Source organism: Atractosteus spatula (assembly GCF_055471065.1).
Source record: "Atractosteus spatula isolate fAtrSpa1 chromosome 17 unlocalized genomic scaffold, fAtrSpa1.hap1 SUPER_17_unloc_3, whole genome shotgun sequence".
NCBI classification, from domain to species: domain Eukaryota; kingdom Metazoa; phylum Chordata; class Actinopteri; order Semionotiformes; family Lepisosteidae; genus Atractosteus; species Atractosteus spatula.
The window spans coordinates 119,831-142,509 of NW_028296635.1; the positions used below are offsets into that span (position 1 = coordinate 119,831).

Sequence of the window (22,679 nt, forward strand, 5' to 3'; positions counted from 1 at the left end):
ACAAACTCTTGCTAGTTCAGCCAGGACTAACTAGCTGGTCTTCAGAGAGTCACTGCCAGTGCGCCGCAGTAGGAATCTCTCCCTCCTTCTCTCCCACTTCACGCCGAAACAGGACTGCCTGGCACCGAGCCAGAGGATTCCGATTGGACGCAGGAACAGCCTGTCCCAGTTCCCTTGTGTCCGCGGGAGATCTGAATCCACACAGATTGGATGAGTTCATTCAACATTATACATTACAGCTCGAGAATTCAATTGTTACCTCAACCCCAGTTGATATCAATTTACCTCCTATGAGTGATGTACTTGCCTTTGAGTATCTAGTGTAGAAGTTGTAATTAAAGCTCATTAACGAAATGGTATAAATGAATGGTATACTGAATGAATGTCTCTCTTGGTTTGTTACTCTTCGTTATTGAATATATATATTTTGTATTCTGCTAACCCTCACTCTTAAGATTTGTTATGTTTATATGCACATTTTATGTCGTGTATTAGTATCCGTTTGTGTGCATTGCTGAGTTATCCCACAAGGTTGGTTTTCTAGTAGCCATCATAGAATCATTTTGTGCCCAATCCCTGTGGGCATCTCTAATCCATCCTGCTGGAGAGCAGGTGCAGTTTTCCACAGTAATGCTGAGTTACTGGGAGACAGGCCAGTTCGGCCCAAATCAGTGCCCAGTGTCTCCTGTTAATACCATAGTGGGAACCCATGACTGAGATTCCACAAGGATCCCTCTGTGTAAGGATACTCTGAAGAGGAGATAGGGATCCTGTGCAGACGAAGGAGTAGGAGGGAGGCACGGCAACAAACAATCCGAAACAAGTAGCGGAAGGCTAACTGAAGGCTAAAAGGGTAATCGATAATGCAGCGGCATTTGTAATTATCGCCATGCTGCTGGTACTGATTAGTTCTCTTGGGGGCTGGTCTGGGCAGGTTGGTAGTCGTGACACTCTGGTGTGCAAAATATGGGGGCTTTTGACAAGCTTCCTCTTCACTTGAAGAGGGTGTGAATAAAGCGAGACACACCAGAGGAGATCAGGATGGCCTCTCGCCAGTCCAGGAAGGACATGTTGAATCACCTGAGGAACGGGCAGATCATGGATTACATTGAGATCGTGTTCAATGAGGCGAATATGAAACTGGCTATGAGACTGTTGGAGTCCTTGGGTTGTTTTGTACTTGGGAAACGGGAAGACAAACCAGCTTGGTGAGATATTAACTTCAAATGCTTCTTTAGTTTATTTTCAAAGCTTTGTTTGCAATATTTGATTCACATTTTAGGTATGTTAAAAGTGTATAAATGTGTTCCAGATGCCCAGAGCAAGCGCCTGCTTTCTAGCAGGAACAGAAGCTGCAGGCTCCTCTGGAGGCTGAAGCAGACGAGAAAGATGAAGGGAAACCTAAAAAGCTAATCATCAGGAATATGACTACTTTCTGTACCTTCAAGTTCTTGAACATTCCTAGCTGAACACGAGTGTTTACACTTGACCCATTCACTGATGGAATTGGAATTCATTCAGTTTGCTTTTCAATTCCGATGAACACACGCAGCCAGCAAAGGAAAAGTGATTAAACCTTCTTCAGGTGTGTGGGAAAGAAAGGACAATAACAGGCGAACAGGAGAGAACAGGACGATCAGTGGTCAGAGCAGGTGAGAAAGAGTGTCCTGGGGAAAAGGTGTGAAAAGATGTAATTGGTAAATAAATGTAGAGGCTCCAAAAAGAAATAAGTCTATCACTGAGAGATGAGGGAAGATGAGATCCAATGTCAAGGGTGATCCTGGGTCCTGATACATTTCCTGAAATATCAAGGATGCAGCCTAAGAGGTTAGAGTAATGATTTTAACTCATCTGGCCATGAGTACATTGACACTTCTTCTGGATAAATACATGTGAACGTATCAGATTGCAGCGCCTTTTACTTCCATTGACAAATTATAGAGATTCGAAGAGAGATCCTTCAGACCGGCAAGCAATGAAAGCGCGATGCAATTTCTGTGGCTACATTTGTTGCACTTCATGCACAGTAAGAGTGTTTCTAACACCAAATAAAAACTCAACAATTAGCGATCACGCCTTCTCCTCAGTTAACCCACTGAAACCCTCGCTGATAAGAGTTCTTTACTGCGTGCTTTACGAGCACCTATCGTGTGGGTTCTTTGAGCTTTATTGACCCGGTTTTCAAAGGCATAAGTAGAGCACCAGACGTGCGAACGCAAAATGTGTGGTTATCTGAAGAATTGATTTCCATGGCAGCGGGTCCAAGCGATTTTATAGTACCAGAAAGGGAGAAGCGGCACTTCACCTCTGCCGCGTAGGCACACTACAACGTTCGGCAGACGCCGTAGTCGGTAGGATTTGAACCTGCGCGGGGAGTCCCCAATGGATTTCGAGTCCATCGCCTTAACCACTCGGCCACGACTACGGCGAGCTTGTGGCCGCCGCATTCCTCCTATAATCTAACACGAGTGCGAGGTGGCTGGGGAAACCTTTTCAGAGTCGCTCCCCGTTAAAAAAAAATACCTTTGACAAAATATGTGCCGGCAGACAGACACGCCTCCGAGGGTTTAAGGGTGGCTTCACGTTCAAAGGATAAAGTCTCCCCGTCCGGATGTCAAAATGCAACTTTGGCAGACAGAAAAAACATCAACAAACCACAAATGTGGACAAGGATTTTACAAGCTGCACCACACTGCACTTTGAAAAGCATTTACATTAGTGTTAGACGCAGGAATTGCCTTTGATTTACGCGCTTACGAAAGCCCTCAGCTCCTGCAGTTGAATATAATGCTGTTACGTGTCGAAGCAGTAACGTACGTCATCCTTCCACTGCAGCACGGGGAATATAGGGAAATGAGCACACGCTACGAATCGTCTCAATCACTCCCTAGAGTTGTAAGGCGCATTGAAGGGTGCACCGCCATCATTAATCGTTGCGCCTCTGTGAAAGGAAAGCTCTTGAGCAGTCTTTGAAACAGCTCGGATGAAACACTTGATTGCTTCCATGTGCATCTGGAGTTCATTTCTTATTTTCACTTCACGCCGCCCAAAGCATTTCTAAAACAGGAGATTCGCGTTTGGGAATGCGCCTGCCCTACAAATAAAACAGGTCTACGGGTCTGAAACCTGCTCCACGGAAAACAGTTTTGTTGCGCTTTTGATCAAAGGGAGATTCGTTGTTCTTACTTTTTGATGACATAACACCCAAAGGGGCTTCTTTGGAGCTGGATTCCAACCAGCATCCTAAAGTTTCTTGGCGGTATCCTTTACAGTTCTCTGTTCGGTCGACAAGGGACTGAAGGGGGCAGCTTTCCTCACACATACAGTGCAATGTACTGTAGTGTTCCCGTTCACTGAATTCGCAGTTCTGCATCAGACCTCTAACTCGTTTCCTTAGTCTTGGTCAGCTTGAATTTAAGCCACGAGCCATGCTTCTACTGTATAAACGTCTAGAGGAATCACAAACTATTTGAGAGGCCATCATCCCAGGGGGAACTGACAAAGTCTATCTCTAAACACCTAGCGCAGTCTCTCGAGAGACTGTCAGAAAACGCTTTCTCCGTTTGTGTTGCAAGTAAGTGAAAACGCGGTCTCAACCCAGAGCCACTTGGCAGCAGCAGCACGTAAATACTGTTTCTGTCACTGCACTACTGATACCGCCGTTAGCCTACTATACCATGTTCAGCCACCGCTGGAAAACGTACTGCTCTCGTACCGAGGGCCGACTTTGAACAGGCACACGCGTCAGACATGGAGAGCGACGAGGATGGGATTCGAACCCATGCGTGCAGAGCACAATGGATTAGCAGTCCATCGCCTTAACCACTCGGCCACCTCGCCGAGGAAACCAGGCTGTCCGGACATGAGTTGGCGCGCTCCAGATTTTCTTTTTCTTTTTTTTCCCTCGTACTCGAGGGTCATTTTCCTGTTCCACATGCAATTTCAACATCTTCCTTGGGAGATGTCAAGCCAGCAAGCCACTGCTGTGCTTCAGTGGCCGGTGTGGAGTTCAGTGGCCCTGTTGTACACGGAAAGCACATTGAGCTCCTTGGACATGAAAAGTTCCAGTTAAAAGCCATTTGTCATCCTTTCTCTTGGTGTCGATGTTGCTATTGTATGTAAAGGTGGCAACTTGCTCAGCGAGCAGGCGGAGCGCACAGCGAATGCAGATGTGTCTGAGCTGTGTGTCCAAGTGGCTGCAAAAGGACAGCGCTCCTGGCGCGCTGTGGCTTAGTTGGTTAAAGCGCCTGCCTAGTAAACAGGAGATCCCGGGTCTGAATCCCAGCGGTGCCTTTTTTTGTTCTGACTTCTCGAACAGGACTGGTCATTATGGACAACCGCCTACGGCTAGACTTAATTAAATGCAAGTATTCATTTCCTGTCTTGAACGACTTGTTTTTCTTAGAATGCAACTTGCAAAACATGAAATGCAAACCTTGCTAATCAGCGCTCGCGGCTGGAAAACAAAAAAGAAGTCAGCAATGTTTTTTCTTTAACCTTAACCCTGCTAATGGAGAAGAGTTAAACGACCGAGTCTACGCAGCTTAAACGGTCCGCACGTCGGGTTCTTAGCTGAAAGGGTGGTAAATCAGGCTCACCCAGTCCTTAATCTTTTAAAGAGGATAAAAAATTGAACCTAGTCGCCACATCACATACATCCTCTTCAATGATAAGAAGGTGACATCTGTCCTCGCTCCAGAGTAAATCACACGTTGAGGGCATTTTTTTTCCACTTTACCATGAGTCGGGCTCGGCTGCACAGAGGCGAGAGCAGAGCAATGAGGTCACGGGGACAGGGGAGTCACACGCTGGCGGTTTGAACACGCGGAAGATCACTGAGGGATCTACAGTATATGGACCCTCTGTGCGCCACCCGTCCAAACTCTGGACTCTGAATCCTGCCATCCGAGTTTAGATCTCGGCGGAACCTGAGCCGCAGTTCCTTCTTAAAACGTAATCTGGTGAGCATTTCTAGAATCGTACTTGTATAGATGCAGCCTTTAATGTGTTGCTAGGTTAAAATTGATGACTTCTTGAACTTCAGTAGGCAATTGCCCTCTTGATTTCGGATTTAATTGCTTTACTACAGGGGTGCTTTTATGATGACAGAGTCATGTTCAGGTACTTTGCTGGATGGAGGAAGCTCATTTCGGACTCTGTGATCTGCTCACCTGGAAAGGTCTGCTGTACTACTACAAGAGAGAAGTAGAGTCTGGAAGAAGGGACAATTTTATGATGCTTTGGAAGAAAGTGTTTTTTTTTTCTTTGAAATCGAAATGAATCAGAATATCAGTGCAAAGGACAAACTCTTGGTTTGGTTTAAAGAGATATGGTTTTAAACAGACAGAATGTAGAAAACAGGTGTTTCTCACTTTTGGAAAAGAATGAACCGGGGGTAATGTTTTACTAGTTGCAGTGCTGAGCTCACTGGGTTACAGTCGTGCAGTGTGACAGTAGGGCCAGTGGCGCAATGGATAACGCGTCTGACTACGGATCAGGAGATTGTAGGTTCGACTCCTACCTGGCTCGGGTCACTTTTAATCGCATCCGGCTACTCCCTAAGTAGCCTGTGCTACTTACTGTATGTGGGTGTAATCGTACCCAGTACGAGATTTCCTTCATGTAAATGAACTGCACCTGGGCTCAGTACGGTGCTGAGAGCTCAGCGTTGCTGTTCTAATTAGCACGCACTGCATCGGCTATGAACCCGAACATTTCAATTATTCCGATCAGTAAGTCAACACGTAGTCCACATGAAAGGTAGAAATATTCTCTCGTCTGTCTCTTGTTTGTATATAACTGAATGTCCCTGACAATGTACTGTTAGTTTTAATTGAAGAACGGCATTTGTGTTCAAATATAGCAGACAAGTTTACGTAACTGCTCATGCGACACTCAGTTGTAATTAGTCAAGAAATAAAGTCGAACAACAGCTGCGGGTTTGAATGTGAACGTATCAGATTGCAGCGCCTTTTACTTCCATTGACAAATGATAGAGATTCGAAGAGAGATCCTTCAGACCGGCAAGCAAACCCACGGCTTTATCGGTTTTCTATCTAGGCAACGTTGGTGTCTGCAATAGCATAAATGAAAGCGCGATGCAATTTCTGTGGCTACATTTGTTGCACTTCATGCACAGTAAGAGTGTTTCTAACACCAAATAAAAACTCAACAATTAGCGATCACGCCTTCTCCTCAGTTAACCCACTGAAACCCTCGCTGATAAGAGTTCTTTACTGCGTGCTTTACGAGCACCTATCGTGTCAGTTCTTTGAGCTTTATTGATCCGGTTTTCAAAGGCATAAGTAGAGCACCAGACGTGCGAACGCAAAACGTGTGGTTATCTGAAGAATTGATTTCCATGGCAGCGGGTCCAAGCGATTTAGCGCTTTTATAGTACCAGAAAAGGAGAAGCGGCACTTCGCCTCTGCCGCGCAGGCACACTACAACGTGCGGCAGACGCCGTAGTCGGCAGGATTTGAACCTGCGCGGGGAGTCCCCAATGGATTTCGAGTCCATCGCCTTAACCACTCGGCCACGACTACGGCGAGCTTGTGGCCGCCGCATTACTCCTATAATCTAACACTAGTGCGAGGTGGCTGGGGAAACCTTTTCAGAGTCGCTCCCCGTTAAAAAAAAAATACCTTTGACAAAATACGTGCCGGCAGACAGACACGCCTCCGAGGGTTTAAGGGTGGCTTCACGTTCAAAGGATAAAGTCTCCCCGTCCGGATGTCAAAATGCAACTTTGGCAGACAGAAAAAACATCAACAAACCACAAATGTGGACAAGGATTTTACAAGCTGCACCACACTGCACTTTGAAAAGCATTTACATTAGTGTTAGACGCAGGAATTGCCTTTGATTTACGCGCTTACGAAAGCCCTCAGCTCCTGCAGTTGAATATAATGCTGTTACGTGTCGAAGCAGTAACGTACGTCATCCTTCCACTGCAGCACGGGGAATATAGGGAAATGAGCACACGCTACGAATCATCTCAATCACTCCCTAGAGTTGTAAGGCGCATTGAAGGGTGCAACGCCATCATTAATCGTTGCGCCTCTGTGAAAGGAAAGCTCTTGAGCAGTCTTTGAAACAGCTCGGATGAAACACTTGATTGCTTCCATGTGCATCTGGAGTTCATTTCTTATTTTCACTTCACGCCGCCCAAAGCATTTCTAAAACAGGAGATTCGCATTTGGGAATGCGCCTGCCCTACAAATAAAACAGGTCTACGGGTCTGAAACCTGCTCCACGGAAAACAGTTTTGTTGCGCTTTTGATCAAAGGGAGATTCGTTGTTCTTACTTTTTGATGACATAACACCCAAAGGGGCTTCTTTGGAGCTGGATTCCAACCAGCATCCTAAAGTTTCTTGGCGGTATCCTTTACAGTTCTCTGTTCGGTCGACAAGGGACTGAAGGGGGCAGCTTTCCTCACACATACAGTGCAATGTACTGTAGTGTTCCCGTTCACTGAATTCGCAGTTCTGCATCAGACCTCTAACTCGTTTCCTTAGTCTTGGTCAGCTTGAATTTAAGCCACGAGCCATGCTTCTACTTTATAAACGTCTAGAGGAATCACAAACTATTTGAGAGGCCATCATCCCAGGGGGAACTGACAAAGTCTATCTCTAAACACCTAGGGCAGTCTCTCAAGAGACTGTCAGAAAACGCTTTCTCCGTTTGTGTTGCAAGTAAGTGAAAACGCGGTCTCAACCCAGAGCCACTTGGCAGCAGCAGCACGTAAATACTGTTTCTGTCACTGCACTACTGATACCGACGTTAGCCTACTACACCATGTTCAGCCACCGCTGGAAAACGTACTGCTCTAGTACCGAGGGCCGACTTGGAACAGGCACACGCGTCAGACATGGAGAGCGACGAGGATGGGATTCGAACCCATGCGTGCAGAGCACAATGGATTAGCGGTCCATCGCCTTAACCACTCGGCCACCTCGCCGAGGAAACCAGGCTGTCCGGACATGAGTTGGCGCGCTCCAGATTTTCTTTTTCTTTTTTTTCCCTCGTACTCGAGGGTCATTTTCCTGTTCCACATGCAATTTCAACATCTTCCTTGGGAGATGTCAAGCCAGCAAGCCACTGCTGTGCTTCAGTGGCCGGTGTGGAGTTCAGTGGCCCTGTTGTACACGGAAAGCACATTGAGCTCCTTGGACATGAAAAGTTCCAGTTAAAAGCCATTTGTCATCCTTTCTCTTGGTGTCGATGTTGCTATTGTATGTAAAGGTGGCAACTTGCTCAGCGAGCAGGCGGAGCGCACAGCGAATGCAGATGTGTCTGAGCTGTGTGTCCAAGTGGCTGCAAAAGGACAGCGCTCCTGGCGCGCTGTGGCTTAGTTGGTTAAAGCGCCTGCCTAGTAAACAGGAGATCCCGGGTCCGAATCCCAGCGGTGCCTTTTTTTGTTCTGACTTCTCGAACAGGACTGGTCATTATGGACAACCGCCTACGGCTAGACTTAATTAAATGCAAGTATTCATTTCCTGTCTTGAACGACTTGTTTTTCTTAGAATGCAACTTGCAAAACATGAAATGCAAACCTTGCTAATCAGCGCTCGCGGCTGGAAAACAAAAAAGAAGTCAGCAATGTTTTTTCTTTAACCTTAACCCTGCTAATGGAGAAGAGTTAAACGACCGAGTCTACGCAGCTTAAACGGTCCGCACGTCGGGTTCTTAGCTGAAAGGGTGGTAAATCAGGCTCACCCAGTCCTTAATCTTTTAAAGAGGATAAAAAATTGAACCTAGTCGCCACATCACATACATCCTCTTCAATGATAAGAAGGTGACATCTGTCCTCGCTCCAGAGTAAATCACACGTTGAGGGCATTTTTTTTCCACTTTACCATGAGTCGGGCTCAGCTGCACAGAGGCGAGAGCAGAGCAATGAGGTCACGGGGACAGGGGAGTCACACGCTGGCGGTTTGAACACGCGGAAGATCACTGAGGGATCTACAGTATATGGACCCTCTGTGCGCCACCCGTCCAAACTCTGGACTCTGAATCCTGCCATCCGAGTTTAGATCTCGGCGGAACCTGAGCCGCAGTTCCTTCTTAAAACGTAATCTGGTGAGCATTTCTAGAATCGTACTTGTATAGATGCAGCCTTTAATGTGTTGCTAGGTTAAAATTGATGACTTCTTGAACTTCAGTAGGCAATTGCCCTCTTGATTTCGGATTTAATTGCTTTACTACAGGGGTGCTTTTATGATGACAGAGTCATGTTCAGGTACTTTGCTGGATGGAGGAAGCTCATTTCGGACTCTGTGATCTGCTCACCTGGAAAGGTCTGCTGTACTACTACAAGAGAGAAGTAGAGTCTGGAAGAAGGGACAATTTTATGATGCTTTGGAAGAAAGTGTTTTTTTTTTCTTTGAAATCGAAATGAATCAGAATATCAGTGCAAAGGACAAACTCTTGGTTTGGTTTAAAGAGATATGGTTTTAAACAGACAGAATGTAGAAAACAGGTGTTTCTCACTTTTGGAAAAGAATGAACCGGGGGTAATGTTTTACTAGTTGCAGTGCTGAGCTCACTGGGTTACAGTCGTGCAGTGTGACAGTAGTTCCAGTGGCGCAATGGATAACGCGTCTGACTAGGGATCAGGAGATTGTAGGTTCGACTCCTACCTGGCTCGGGTCACTTTTAAACGCATCCGGCTACTCCCTAAGTAGCCTGTGCTACTTACTGTATGTGGGTGTAATCGTACCCAGTACGAGATTTCCTTCATGTAAATGAACTGCACCTGGGCTCAGTACGGTGCTGAGAGCCCAGCATTGCTGTTCTAATTAGCACGCACTGCATCGGCTATTAACCCGAACATTTCAATTATTCCGATCAGTAAGTCAACACGTAGTCCACATGAAAGGTAGAAATATTCTCTTGTCTGTCTCTTGTTTGTATATAACTGAATGTCCCTGACAATGTACTGTTAGTTTTAATTGAAGAACGGCATTTGTGTTCAAATATAGCAGACAAGTTTACGTAACTGCTCATGCGACACAGTTGTAATTAGTCAAGAAATAAAGTCGAACAACAGCTGCGGGTTTGAATGTGAACGTATCAGATTGCAGCGCCTTTTACTTCCATTGACAAATGATAGAGATTCGAAGAGAGATCCTTCAGACCGGCAAGCAAACCCACGACTTTATCGGTTTTCTATCTAGGCAACGTTGGTGTCTGCAATAGCATAAATGAAAGCGCGATGCAATTTCTGTGGCTACATTTGTTGCACTTCATGCACAGTAAGAGTGTTTCTAACACCAAATAAAAACTCAACAATTAGCGATCACGCCTTCTCCTCAGTTAACCCACTGAAACCCTCGCTGATAAGAGTTCTTTACTGCGTGCTTTACGAGCACCTATCGTGTGGGTTCTTTGAGCTTTATTGATCCGGTTTTCAAAGGCATAAGTAGAGCACCAGACGTGCGAACGCAAAATGTGTGGTTATCTGAAGAATTGATTTCCATGGCAGCGGGTCCAAGCGATTTAGCGCTTTTATAGTACCAGAAAAGGAGAAGCGGCACTTCGCCTCTGCCGCGCAGGCACACTACAACGTGCGGCAGACGCCGTAGTCGGCAGGATTTGAACCTGCGCGGGGAGTCCCCAATGGATTTCGAGTCCATCGCCTTAACCACTCGGCCACGACTACAGCGAGTTTGTGGCCGCCACATTCCTCCTATAATCTAACACGAGTGCGAGGTGGCTGGGGAAACCTTTTCAGAGTCGCTCCCCGTTAAAAAAAAATACCTTTGACAAAATACGTGCCGGCAGACAGACACGCCTCCGAGGGTTTAAGGGTGGCTTCACGTTCAAAGGATAAAGTCTCCCCGTCCGGATGTCAAAATGCAACTTTGGCAGACAGAAAAAACATCAACAAACCACAAATGTGGACAAGGATTTTACAAGCTGCACCACACTGCACTTTGAAAAGCATTTACATTAGTGTTAGACGCAGGAATTGCCTTTGATTTACGCGCTTACGAAAGCCCTCAGCTCCTGCAGTTGAATATAATGCTGTTACGTGTCGAAGCAGTAACGTACGTCATCCTTCCACTGCAGCACGGGGAATATAGGGAAATGAGCACACGCTACGAATCGTCTCAATCACTCCCTAGAGTTGTAAGGCGCATTGAAGGGTGCACCGCCATCATTAATCGTTGCGCCTCTGTGAAAGGAAAGCTCTTGAGCAGTCTTTGAAACAGCTCGGATGAAACACTTGATTGCTTCCATGTGCATCTGGAGTTCATTTCTTATTTTCACTTCACGCCGCCCAAAGCATTTCTAAAACAGGAGATTCGCGTTTGGGAATGCGCCTGCCCTACAAATAAAACAGGTCTACGGGTCTGAAACCTGCTCCACGGAAAACAGTTTTGTTGCGCTTTTGATCAAAGGGAGATTCGTTGTTCTTACTTTTTGATGACATAACACCCAAAGGGGCTTCTTTGGAGCTGGATTCCAACCAGCATCCTAAAGTTTCTTGGCGGTATCCTTTACAGTTCTCTGTTCGGTCGACAAGGGACTGAAGGGGGCAGCTTTCCTCACACATACAGTGCAATGTACTGTAGTGTTCCCGTTCACTGAATTCGCAGTTCTGCATCAGACCTCTAACTCGTTTCCTTAGTCTTGGTCAGCTTGAATTTAAGCCACGAGCCATGCTTCTACTGTATAAACGTCTAGAGGAATCACAAACTATTTGAGAGGCCATCATCCCAGGGGGAACTGACAAAGTCTATCTCTAAACACCTAGCGCAGTCTCTCGAGAGACTGTCAGAAAACGCTTTCTCCGTTTGTGTTGCAAGTAAGTGAAAACGCGGTCTCAACCCAGAGCCACTTGGCAGCAGCAGCACGTAAATACTGTTTCTGTCACTGCACTACTGATACCGCCGTTAGCCTACTATACCATGTTCAGCCACCGCTGGAAAACGTACTGCTCTCGTACCGAGGGCCGACTTTGAACAGGCACACGCGTCAGACATGGAGAGCGACGAGGATGGGATTCGAACCCATGCGTGCAGAGCACAATGGATTAGCAGTCCATCGCCTTAACCACTCGGCCACCTCGCCGAGGAAACCAGGCTGTCCGGACATGAGTTGGCGCGCTCCAGATTTTCTTTTTCTTTTTTTTCCCTCGTACTCGAGGGTCATTTTCCTGTTCCACATGCAATTTCAACATCTTCCTTGGGAGATGTCAAGCCAGCAAGCCACTGCTGTGCTTCAGTGGCCGGTGTGGAGTTCAGTGGCCCTGTTGTACACGGAAAGCACATTGAGCTCCTTGGACATGAAAAGTTCCAGTTAAAAGCCATTTGTCATCCTTTCTCTTGGTGTCGATGTTGCTATTGTATGTAAAGGTGGCAACTTGCTCAGCGAGCAGGCGGAGCGCACAGCGAATGCAGATGTGTCTGAGCTGTGTGTCCAAGTGGCTGCAAAAGGACAGCGCTCCTGGCGCGCTGTGGCTTAGTTGGTTAAAGCGCCTGCCTAGTAAACAGGAGATCCCGGGTCTGAATCCCAGCGGTGCCTTTTTTTGTTCTGACTTCTCGAACAGGACTGGTCATTATGGACAACCGCCTACGGCTAGACTTAATTAAATGCAAGTATTCATTTCCTGTCTTGAACGACTTGTTTTTCTTAGAATGCAACTTGCAAAACATGAAATGCAAACCTTGCTAATCAGCGCTCGCGGCTGGAAAACAAAAAAGAAGTCAGCAATGTTTTTTCTTTAACCTTAACCCTGCTAATGGAGAAGAGTTAAACGACCGAGTCTACGCAGCTTAAACGGTCCGCACGTCGGGTTCTTAGCTGAAAGGGTGGTAAATCAGGCTCACCCAGTCCTTAATCTTTTAAAGAGGATAAAAAATTGAACCTAGTCGCCACATCACATACATCCTCTTCAATGATAAGAAGGTGACATCTGTCCTCGCTCCAGAGTAAATCACACGTTGAGGGCATTTTTTTTCCACTTTACCATGAGTCGGGCTCGGCTGCACAGAGGCGAGAGCAGAGCAATGAGGTCACAGGGACAGGGGAGTCACACGCTGGCGGTTTGAACACGCGGAAGATCACTGAGGGATCTACAGTATATGGACCCTCTGTGCGCCACCCGTCCAAACTCTGGACTCTGAATCCTGCCATCCGAGTTTAGATCTCGGCGGAACCTGAGCCGCAGTTCCTTCTTAAAACGTAATCTGGTGAGCATTTCTAGAATCGTACTTGTATAGATGCAGCCTTTAATGTGTTGCTAGGTTAAAATTGATGACTTCTTGAACTTCAGTAGGCAATTGCCCTCTTGATTTCGGATTTAATTGCTTTACTACAGGGGTGCTTTTATGATGACAGAGTCATGTTCAGGTACTTTGCTGGATGGAGGAAGCTCATTTCGGACTCTGTGATCTGCTCACCTGGAAAGGTCTGCTGTACTACTACAAGAGAGAAGTAGAGTCTGGAAGAAGGGACAATTTTATGATGCTTTGGAAGAAAGTGTTTTTTTTTTCTTTGAAATCGAAATGAATCAGAATATCAGTGCAAAGGACAAACTCTTGGTTTGGTTTAAAGAGATATGGTTTTAAACAGACAGAATGTAGAAAACAGGTGTTTCTCACTTTTGGAAAAGAATGGACCGGGGGTAATGTTTTACTAGTTGCAGTGCTGAGCTCACTGGGTTACAGTCGTGCAGTGTGACAGTAGGGCCAGTGGCGCAATGGATAACGCGTCTGACTAGGGATCAGGAGATTGTAGGTTTGACTCCTGCCTGGCTCGGGTCACTTTTAAACGCATCCGGCTACTCCCTAAGTAGCCTGTGCTACTTACTGTATGTGGGTGTAATCGTACCCAGTACGAGATTTCCTTCATGTAAATGAACTGCACCTGGGCTCAGTACGGTGCTGAGAGCCCAGCATTGCTGTTCTAATTAGCACGCACTGCATCGGCTATGAACCCGAACATTTCAATTATTCCGATCAGTAAGTCAACACGTAGTCCACATGAAAGGTAGAAATATTCTCTTGTCTGTCTCTTGTTTGTATATAACTGAATGTCCCTGACAATGTACTGTTAGTTTTAATTGAAGAACGGCATTTGTGTTCAAATATAGCAGACAAGTTTACGTAACTGCTCATGCGACACTCAGTTGTAATTAGTCAAGAAATAAAGTCGAACAACAGCTGCGGGTTTGAATGTGAACGTATCAGATTGCAGCGCCTTTTACTTCCATTGACAAATGATAGAGATTCGAAGAGAGATCCTTCAGACCGGCAAGCAAACCCACGGCTTTATCGGTTTTCTATCTAGGCAACGTTGGTGTCTGCAATAGCATAAATGAAAGCGCGATGCAATTTCTGTGGCTACATTTGTTGCACTTCATGCACAGTAAGAGTGTTTCTAACGCCAAATAAAAACTCAACAATTAGCGATCACGCCTTCTCCTCAGTTAACCCACTGAAACCCTCGCTGATAAGAGTTCTTTACTGCGTGCTTTACGAGCACCTATCGTGTGGGTTCTTTGAGCTTTATTGATCCGGTTTTCAAAGGCATAAGTAGAGCACCAGACGTGCGAACGCAAAATGTGTGGTTATCTGAAGAATTGATTTCCATGGCAGCGGGTCCAAGCGATTTAGCGCTTTTATAGTACCAGAAAAGGAGAAGCGGCACTTCGCCTCTGCCACGCAGGCACACTACAACGTGCGGCAGACACCGTAGTCGGCAGGATTTGAACATGCGCGGGGAGTCCCCAATGGATTTCGAGTCCATCACCTTAACCACTCGGCCACGACTACGGCGAGCTTGTGGCCGCCGCATTCCTCCTATAATCTAACACGAGTGCGAGGTGGCTGGGGAAACCTTTTCAGAGTCGCTCCCCGTTAAAAAAAAATACCTTTGACAAAATATGTGCCGGCAGACAGACACGCCTCCGAGGGTTTAAGGGTGGCTTCACGTTCAAAGGATAAAGTCTCCCCGTCCGGATGTCAAAATGCAACTTTGGCAGACAGAAAAAACATCAACAAACCACAAATGTGGACAAGGATTTTACAAGCTGCACCACACTGCACTTTGAAAAGCATTTACATTAGTGTTAGACGCAGGAATTGCCTTTGATTTACGCGCTTACGAAAGCCCTCAGCTCCTGCAGTTGAATATAATGCTGTTACGTGTCGAAGCAGTAACGTACGTCATCCTTCCACTGCAGCACGGGGAATATAGGGAAATGAGCACACGCTACGAATCGTCTCAATCACTCCCTAGAGTTGTAAGGCGCATTGAAGGGTGCACCGCCATCATTAATCGTTGCGCCTCTGTGAAAGGAAAGCTCTTGAGCAGTCTTTGAAACAGCTCGGATGAAACACTTGATTGCTTCCATGTGCATCTGGAGTTCATTTCTTATTTTCACTTCACGCCGCCCAAAGCATTTCTAAAACAGGAGATTCGCGTTTGGGAATGCGCCTGCCCTACAAATAAAACAGGTCTACGGGTCTGAAACCTGCTCCACGGAAAACAGTTTTGTTGCGCTTTTGATCAAAGGGAGATTCGTTGTTCTTACTTTTTGATGACATAACACCCAAAGGGGCTTCTTTGGAGCTGGATTCCAACCAGCATCCTAAAGTTTCTTGGCGGTATCCTTTACAGTTCTCTGTTCGGTCGACAAGGGACTGAAGGGGGCAGCTTTCCTCACACATACAGTGCAATGTACTGTAGTGTTCCCGTTCACTGAATTCGCAGTTCTGCATCAGACCTCTAACTCGTTTCCTTAGTCTTGGTCAGCTTGAATTTAAGCCACGAGCCATGCTTCTACTGTATAAACGTCTAGAGGAATCACAAACTATTTGAGAGGCCATCATCCCAGGGGGAACTGACAAAGTCTATCTCTAAACACCTAGCGCAGTCTCTCGAGAGACTGTCAGAAAACGCTTTCTCCGTTTGTGTTGCAAGTAAGTGAAAACGCGGTCTCAACCCAGAGCCACTTGGCAGCAGCAGCACGTAAATACTGTTTCTGTCACTGCACTACTGATACCGCCGTTAGCCTACTATACCATGTTCAGCCACCGCTGGAAAACGTACTGCTCTCGTACCGAGGGCCGACTTTGAACAGGCACACGCGTCAGACATGGAGAGCGACGAGGATGGGATTCGAACCCATACGTGCAGAGCACAATGGATTAGCAGTCCATCGCCTTAACCACTCGGCCACCTCGCCGAGGAAACCAGGCTGTCCGGATATGAGTTGGCGCGCTCCAGATTTTCTTTTTCTTTTTTTTCCCTCGTACTCGAGGGTCATTTTCCTGTTCCACATGCAATTTCAACATCTTCCTTGGGAGATGTCAAGCCAGCAAGCCACTGCTGTGCTTCAGTGGCCGGTGTGGAGTTCAGTGGCCCTGTTGTACACGGAAAGCACATTGAGCTCCTTGGACATGAAAAGTTCCAGTTAAAAGCCATTTGTCATCCTTTCTCTTGGTGTCGATGTTGCTATTGTATGTAAAGGTGGCAACTTGCTCAGCGAGCAGGCGGAGCGCACAGCGAATGCAGATGTGTCTGAGCTGTGTGTCCAAGTGGCTGCAAAAGGACAGCGCTCCCGGCGCGCTGTGGCTTAGTTGGTTAAAGCGCCTGCCTAGTAAACAGGAGATCCCGGGTCCGAATCCCAGCGGTGCCTTTTTTTTGTTCTGACTTCTCGAACAGGACTGGTCATTATGGACAACCGCCTACGGCTAGACTTAATTAAATGCAAGTATTCATTTCCTGTCTTGAACGACTTGTTTTTCTTAGAATGCAACTTGCAAAACATGAAATGCAAACCTTGCTAATCAGCGCTCGCGGCTGGAAAACAAAAAAGAAGTCAGCAATGTTTTTTCTTTAACCTTAACCCTGCTAATGGAGAAGAGTTAAACGACCGAGTCTACGCAGCTTAAACGGTCCGCACGTCGGGTTCTTAGCTGAAAGGGTGGTAAATCAGGCTCACCCAGTCCTTAATCTTTTAAAGAGGATAAAAAATTGAACCTAGTCGCCACATCACATACATCCTCTTCAATGATAAGAAGGTGACATCTGTCCTCGCTCCAGAGTAAATCACACGTTGAGGGCATTTTTTTTCCACTTTACCATGAGTCGGGCTCGGCTGCACAGAGGCGAGAGCAGAGCAATGAGGTCACGGGGACAGGGGAGTCACACGCTGGCGGTTTGAACACGCGGAAGATCACTGAGGGATCTACAGTATATGGACCCTCTGTGCGCCACCCGTCCAAACTCTGGACTCTGAATCCTGCCATCCGAGTTTAGATCTCGGCGGAACCTGAGCCGCAGTTCCTTCTTAAAACGTAATCTGGTGAGCATTTCTAGAATCGTACTTGTATAGATGCAGCCTTTAATGTGTTGCTAGGTTAAAATTGATGACTTCTTGAACTTCAGTAGGCAATTGCCCTCTTGATTTCGGATTTAATTGCTTTACTACAGGGGTGCTTTTATGATGACAGAGTCATGTTCAGGTACTTTGCTGGATGGAGGAAGCTCATTTCGGACTCTGTGATCTGCTCACCTGGAAAGGTCTGCTGTACTACTACAAGAGAGAAGTAGAGTCTGGAAGAAGGGACAATTTTATGATGCTTTGGAAGAAAGTGTTTTTTTTTTCTTTGAAATCGAAATGAATCAGAATATCAGTGCAAAGGACAAACTCTTGGTTTGGTTTAAAGAGATATGGTTTTAAACAGACAGAATGTAGAAAACAGGTGTTTCTCACTTTTGGAAAAGAATGGACCGGGGGTAATGTTTTACTAGTTGCAGTGCTGAGCTCACTGGGTTACAGTCGTGCAGTGTGACAGTAGGGCCAGTGGCGCAATGGATAACGCGTCTGACTACGGATCAGGAGATTGTAGGTTCGACTCCTACCTGGCTCGGGTCACTTTTAAACGCATCCGGCTACTCCCTAAGTAGCCTGTGCTACTTACTGTATGTGGGTGTAATCGTACCCAGTACGAGATTTCCTTCATGTAAATGAACTGCACCTGGGCTCAGTACGGTGCTGAGAGCCCAGCGTTGCTGTTCTAATTAGCACGCACTGCATCGGCTATGAACCCGAACATTTCAATTATTCCAATCAGTAAGTCAACACGTAGTCCACATGAAAGGTAGAAATATTCTCTTGTCTGTCTCTTGTTTGTATATAACTGAATGTCCCTGACAATGTACTGTTAGTTTTAATTGAAGAACGGCATTTGTGTTCAAATATAGCAGACAAGTTTACGTAACTGCTCATGCGACACTCAGTTGTAATTAGTCAAGAAATAAAGTCGAACAACAGCTGCGGGTTTGAATGTGAACGTATCAGATTGCAGCGCCTTTTACTTCCATTGACAAATGATAGAGATTCGAAGAGAGATCCTTCAGACCGGCAAGCAAACCCACGGCTTTATCGGTTTTCTATCTAGGCAACGTTGGTGTCTGCAATAGCATAAATGAAAGCGCGATGCAATTTCTGTGGCTACATTTGTTGCACTTCATGCACAGTAAGAGTGTTTCTAACACCAAATAAAAACTCAACAATTAGCGATCACGCCTTCTCCTCAGTTAACCCACTGAAACCCTCGCTGATAAGAGTTCTTTACTGCGTGCTTTACGAGCACCTATCGTGTGGGTTCTTTGAGCTTTATTGATCCGGTTTTCAAAGGCATAAGTAGAGCACCAGACGTGCGAACGCAAAATGTGTGGTTATCTGAAGAATTGATTTCCATGGCAGCGGGTCCAAGCGATTTAGCGCTTTTATAGTACCAGAAAAGGAGAAGCGGCACTTCGCCTCTGCCACGCAGGCACACTACAACGTGCGGCAGACACCGTAGTCGGCAGGATTTGAACCTGCGCGGGGAGTCCCCAATGGATTTCGAGTCCATCGCCTTAACCACTCGGCCACGACTACGGCGAGTTTGGGGTTGCCGCATTCCTCCTATAATCTAACACGAGTGCGAGGTGGCTGGGGAAACCTTTTCAGAGTCGCTCCCCGTTAAAAAAAAATACCTTTGACAAAATATGTGCCGGCAGACAGACACGCCTCCGAGGGTTTAAGGGTGGCTTCACGTTCAAAGGATAAAGTCTCCCCGTCCGGATGTCAAAATGCAACTTTGGCAGACAGAAAAAACATCAACAAACCACAAATGTGGACAAGGATTTTACAAGCTGCACCACACTGCACTTTGAAAAGCATTTACATTAGTGTTAGACGCAGGAATTGCCTTTGATTTACGCGCTTACGAAAGCCCTCAGCTCCTGCAGTTGAATATAATGCTGTTACGTGTCGAAGCAGTAACGTACGTCATCCTTCCACTGCAGCACGGGGAATATAGGGAAATGAGCACACGCTACGAATCGTCTCAATCACTCCCTAGAGTTGTAAGGCGCATTGAAGGGTGCACCGCCATCATTAATCGTTGCGCCTCTGTGAAAGGAAAGCTCTTGAGCAGTCTTTGAAACAGCTCGGATGAAACACTTGATTGCTTCCATGTGCATCTGGAGTTCATTTCTTATTTTCACTTCACGCCGCCCAAAGCATTTCTAAAACAGGAGATTCGCGTTTGGGAATGCGCCTGCCCTACAAATAAAACAGGTCTACGGGTCTGAAACCTGCTCCACGGAAAACAGTTTTGTTGCGCTTTTGATCAAAGGGAGATTCGTTGTTCTTACTTTTTGATGACATAACACCCAAAGGGGCTTCTTTGGAGCTGGATTCCAACCAGCATCCTAAAGTTTCTTGGCGGTATCCTTTACAGTTCTCTGTTCGGTCGACAAGGGACTGAAGGGGGCAGCTTTCCTCACACATACAGTGCAATGTACTGTAGTGTTCCCGTTCACTGAATTCGCAGTTCTGCATCAGACCTCTAACTCGTTTCCTTAGTCTTGGTCAGCTTGAATTTAAGCCACGAGCCATGCTTCTACTGTATAAACGTCTAGAGGAATCACAAACTATTTGAGAGGCCATCATCCCAGGGGGAACTGACAAAGTCTATCTCTAAACACCTAGCGCAGTCTCTCGAGAGACTGTCAGAAAACGCTTTCTCCGTTCGTGTTGCAAGTAAGTGAAAACGCGGTCTCAACCCAAAGCCACTTGGCAGTAGCGGCACTTAACTACTGTTATTGTCACTGCTTGATACCAATGTTAGCCTACGATACCATGTTCAGCCACCGCTGGAAAACATACTGCTCTAGTACCACACGTGTCAGACATGGAGAGCGACAAGTGTGGGATTTGAACCCATGCATGCAGAGCACAACGTATTAGTAGTCCATCGCCTTAAACACTCGGCCACGACTACAGCAAGCGGTGTTATTGCTGCGTTCTTACTACAATCTCACATGGATCGCGAGGCGTCGGCGGAAACCTTTTTCAAAGTCGTTCTCCATTAAAAAAAAAAACCTTTCCAAAATACAAGCCTTGCAGACAGACACGCCTCAGAGGACTTAAGGGTGGCTTCATGTGGGAATGATAAAGTCTCCCCGTCCGGACAGGAAAATGGCACTTTGTTAGACACAAAAAAACAATCAACAACAGACAAATGTCTACAAGCATTTTAGAAGCCGCACTTGAAATAGCTCTTACATTCGTGTTAGACGCAGGAATCGCCTTTTTATTGACGCTCTTACGAACGCCATGGAAAGCAAAACAAAGCAAAGCAGAGCAGAACAAAACGAACAAAATAAAACCCTCACGTCCTGCACTTGAATATAATGCCGTTACGTGCCGAAGCGGTATTGGACGTCATCCTAGTACTGCAACCCGGGGCGTACGGTATATGGGAACGAGCACACGTCACGAATCGTCTCTAATCACTCCCTGCACTGTAAGGCGCCTTGAAGCGTGCAATTCAACATTCATCTTTGCACATCTGTGAAAGGTAAACTCTTGAGCAAACTCTGAACCAGACGCTCAAACTCCAGCTAGGATTAGGGGTAGCATTCCCATGCTACTTGAACACTTTGTTTACGCTCAGTTCTGGATTTTGGGAACTTTAGGACGAGTGGGACTTTTCTCCTATCTGTCAATTCGTTTTGTTTTGGAGACTCTTGGCTGTCTGTGTTGTACAGTGCAGCGTGAAGAAAACGTTTTCGAAAACTGTGCCGGCTCAAAAGTTGTAAGAAATCCTCTCCAGCTCTTTTAAGTCTCTTCAGTTTTGTCATTTAAAGTGAAACTAGATGTATAACTGGAGCCTCACTTATGCAAATGGTGAGGCTCCAGTTCGACATCTAGTTTCACTTGATATGACGGAAGTACGTCAGACTGCGCCGGACTGGGGGATCACTTCCGGTTATTTTTACCATCTTAAACATTTGAAATCCTCCCCTAGGCAATTGTGACACTTCATCTTGGCTCCACCTAGGACACTCTTCAATCTTCCATCACTTCTCTCTTCTCCTGCAACACTCTCGTCTGTCGGCAGTATGTGGCGTCTTTGCAAAACCACCGATCTCACCAGAGTAACGGGTTTTGGCAAGAGCGGAGGAGACTGCCTGGCCCTAACGGGGATCGAACCCACGACCTTGGCGTTATTAGCACCACACTCTAACCAACTGAGCTAACAGGCCTCGTGCCAGCTGTCTTCGCTGTGCTGCAAAAAATGGAATTCAGAGAAATTTCTTTTGTCCTTCTTTGAATAGAAAGCCCTGCGATTCAGTGTACGGGCTTTCTCGTGCTGTTTTATGGTTCTTGTATCCCAAATCCTACACTGGCCTGAAGTGCCCCCCCATTTCACAGCATTTTTCAGTTGATTTCAAATGTACCTAAAGGAGAAGCATTATTGAAGACCATCAATTACCAAGAGCTTTTGTCAAAGGTTTTGGTGGTCACTTTTAATGACCACAGACAGCTATGACCTCGGATTTACATCTCATCCAAAAGACGGCGCCTTTTTACCACACAGCGTCTCCGTCACTATACTGGGGCATTGGGACCCGCACAGACCTCAGGGTGAGTGCCCCACCGCTGGCTCCATTAACACCGCTTCCAGCTGTAAGCTTTGCTTTTCCCTGTAGGTCACCCTCATCCGGGTACTGACCTGGCTCACAGCTTCTAAGCTTCAGAGGGTTTTCAGTTGCGAGTTGAAAGGGGATGCAAGTGATGGAGCCGCTCGCTGCAAAAGCCACTGCATTGGCCGGGAATCGAACCCGGGCCTCCCGCGTGGCAGGCGAGAATTCTACCACTGAACCACCAATGCACGCTGTAAGAATCTTCAAAAAAGACGCTTTTTTACCACTCTGTGCTGGATGTTGGGTCCCAAGGGAACTTCTGGACGAGTGAGAATTTTCTGCTATCAAAATTTGGTTTCGGAGACTTTTGGCAGCCTACAGATGCAGCCATTCAAAATGCACGGGCGATACCGCATTATTTTGCGGTACGCTGTACGCAGTCTACCGCAAGCTACCGGTAAATACCGCGAGTTACCGTAAATTCTCCTATAATACGACAAGCAAAATAATAGTATCCGGAATTTCCGCAAGGTGGAGCTAATAAAGCTCAACCTCTCATGTTTGAGCTGTGGCCATCAAAGTCTTTAACGAAGATATTACTAATAGTATTAATAATGAATGACCTTGGACAAGCTGTAAGTGTAAACTCAAAGTATTGCCCTGGTCAACATTCTTTTTTTCATCGACCGTCTTTGTAAAAGTAACACTACAGCATTTCGCAATCACGCATTTGTTT

At 46.3% G+C, this 22,679-nt stretch overlaps 13 non-coding genes across 13 annotated transcripts; 3 read left to right on the forward strand and 10 right to left on the reverse strand.

Moving 5' to 3' along the window:
• Positions 1-2,343: 2,343 nt before the first annotated feature.
• trnas-cga (transfer RNA serine (anticodon CGA)) lies at positions 2,344-2,425 on the reverse strand. Its single transcript has one exon. It is a non-coding gene; the product is annotated as a tRNA-Ser (tRNA).
• A 1,333-nt stretch (positions 2,426-3,758) lies between these two features.
• On the reverse strand, positions 3,759-3,840 carry trnas-gcu (transfer RNA serine (anticodon GCU)). Its single transcript has one exon. It is a non-coding gene; the product is annotated as a tRNA-Ser (tRNA).
• A 1,616-nt stretch (positions 3,841-5,456) lies between these two features.
• On the forward strand, positions 5,457-5,529 carry trnar-acg (transfer RNA arginine (anticodon ACG)). Its single transcript has one exon. It is a non-coding gene; the product is annotated as a tRNA-Arg (tRNA).
• Positions 5,530-6,463: 934 nt separating this feature from the next.
• On the reverse strand, positions 6,464-6,545 carry trnas-cga (transfer RNA serine (anticodon CGA)). Its single transcript has one exon. It is a non-coding gene; the product is annotated as a tRNA-Ser (tRNA).
• Positions 6,546-7,879: 1,334 nt separating this feature from the next.
• Positions 7,880-7,961, reverse strand: trnas-gcu (transfer RNA serine (anticodon GCU)). Its single transcript has one exon. It is a non-coding gene; the product is annotated as a tRNA-Ser (tRNA).
• A 2,621-nt stretch (positions 7,962-10,582) lies between these two features.
• trnas-cga (transfer RNA serine (anticodon CGA)) lies at positions 10,583-10,664 on the reverse strand. The gene has a single exon. It is a non-coding gene; the product is annotated as a tRNA-Ser (tRNA).
• Positions 10,665-11,997: 1,333 nt separating this feature from the next.
• Positions 11,998-12,079, reverse strand: trnas-gcu (transfer RNA serine (anticodon GCU)). The gene has a single exon. It is a non-coding gene; the product is annotated as a tRNA-Ser (tRNA).
• A 1,616-nt stretch (positions 12,080-13,695) lies between these two features.
• Positions 13,696-13,768, forward strand: trnap-agg (transfer RNA proline (anticodon AGG)). The gene has a single exon. It is a non-coding gene; the product is annotated as a tRNA-Pro (tRNA).
• Positions 13,769-14,702: 934 nt separating this feature from the next.
• On the reverse strand, positions 14,703-14,784 carry trnas-cga (transfer RNA serine (anticodon CGA)). The gene has a single exon. It is a non-coding gene; the product is annotated as a tRNA-Ser (tRNA).
• Positions 14,785-16,117: 1,333 nt separating this feature from the next.
• trnas-gcu (transfer RNA serine (anticodon GCU)) lies at positions 16,118-16,199 on the reverse strand. The gene has a single exon. It is a non-coding gene; the product is annotated as a tRNA-Ser (tRNA).
• Positions 16,200-17,816: 1,617 nt separating this feature from the next.
• trnar-acg (transfer RNA arginine (anticodon ACG)) lies at positions 17,817-17,889 on the forward strand. The gene has a single exon. It is a non-coding gene; the product is annotated as a tRNA-Arg (tRNA).
• Positions 17,890-18,823: 934 nt separating this feature from the next.
• Positions 18,824-18,905, reverse strand: trnas-cga (transfer RNA serine (anticodon CGA)). Its single transcript has one exon. It is a non-coding gene; the product is annotated as a tRNA-Ser (tRNA).
• A 3,215-nt stretch (positions 18,906-22,120) lies between these two features.
• Positions 22,121-22,191, reverse strand: trnag-gcc (transfer RNA glycine (anticodon GCC)). The gene has a single exon. It is a non-coding gene; the product is annotated as a tRNA-Gly (tRNA).
• Between the last annotated feature and the right edge of the window lie 488 nt (positions 22,192-22,679).